Genomic DNA, 1,467 nt, shown 5'->3' with positions numbered 1-1,467 from the left:
TCTTAAATAATTTAAGCGACAATCCAAAAATACTAGATCTATTCTTTATTACATTTGATAAGAAGTTTTGGGAAAGCCTGGTTACGGAAACCAATCGCTTCGCAGATCAAACAATACACGACGAGCGAAAAAAACGATATGTAGACGACACTTGGTATCCTGTCACTTTAGACGAAATCAAGGCCTATTTTGCACTATGTATTTTGATGGGTCAAGTAAAAAAATCAAGTATTCAACTTTACTGGACTAAAAGAGCTGTATTAGAAACGCCAATATTTAGAGACACGATGCCATTTAAGAGATTTCGTCAAATTTCGAGATTTTTACATTTCTCCGATAATGAAACTGATGATAGTAAAGACCGACTTCGCAAGATAAGACCGGTCATTGATTTTTGGAATCAAAAATTTAAATAAATATACACACCCAATGAATATGTTAGCATAGATGAATCCTTGATGAAATATAAAGGGCGTTTAGGGTACAAACAATTCAATCCGTCAAAAAGAGCTCGGTTTGGAATAAAAATTTACAAATTGTGCGAGGCCACTACCGGTTTCTGCCATGGATTTAAAATATATACCGGCCAGGACAGAACTAATCGACACGAGAGTGCGTCGGAGAATGTTGTTATCGAGTTGTCAAAATCTATAATAAATAGAGGGCACACTTTATTCCTGGATAACTGGTACTCTTCGCTTAACCTGTTTCTAAAATTACACCGTCAAAAGACAAACGTTATCGGGACGGTACGAAAGAACAGAAAAAATATGCCACAAGACATGCAAAAACATATTTTGAAGAAAGGAGAATTCGCGTGGAGATGTTGCAATAATTTGATAGCTTTGCGATGGAAGGACAAGCGCGACGTTTATATGCTCTCCACAAAACACAAAACAGTAGAGATGGTCGAGCAATCAAACAAACAGTTACAGAAAGTAATGAAGCCGAAATGTATCATAGAATATAATAAGGGTATGGGTGCAGTTGACCATCAAGATCAAATGTTAGCCTGTTTCCCAATAATGAGAAAAGTCATGAAAGGATATAGAAAAATTTTCTTTTACATATCAGATATGGCTCTGTTCAATACCTATATTATGTAGAAAACAATTTCCAGTCGAAATCGGCAGACTTATGTTGATTACCGTATAGATATAGCAGAGGCAATTTTGCAAATTGTTGAATTACCAGACTACAAAATGCGTGGAAAACCATCAGCTGAAACGCCCCTTCGACTCCAAGCCCAATATTGGGCTCATTTCCCCAAAAGTATAGATCCGACACCTCGAAATAAGCATCCAACAAGAATGTGCAAAGTCTGTTATGAACATAAAATACGAAGCGCAACGAAGTGGGAATGCTCGAAATGCCAAGTGGCTTTACATCTGCCGGAATGTTTTAAGACATATCATACTGTGGAGGATTTGTAGAGTTGTATGTATTTTTTTTAGATATTTAGTTTTC

The 1,467-nt window shown here is 36.5% G+C and overlaps 1 pseudogene; it reads left to right on the top strand.

Moving 5' to 3' along the window:
• The first annotated feature begins 62 nt into the window (after positions 1-62).
• On the top strand, positions 63-1,114 carry LOC106743770 (annotated as a pseudogene).
• The last annotated feature ends 353 nt before the right edge of the window (positions 1,115-1,467 follow it).

The sequence above is a fragment of the Dinoponera quadriceps genome, unplaced genomic scaffold (assembly GCF_001313825.1).
Source record: "Dinoponera quadriceps isolate SergipeBrazil2010 unplaced genomic scaffold, ASM131382v1 scaffold1219, whole genome shotgun sequence".
NCBI classification, from domain to species: Eukaryota; Metazoa; Arthropoda; class Insecta; order Hymenoptera; family Formicidae; genus Dinoponera; species Dinoponera quadriceps.
Note: the sequence above shows the minus strand (reverse complement) of the source record. Positions and strands in the feature narration are given on the sequence as shown.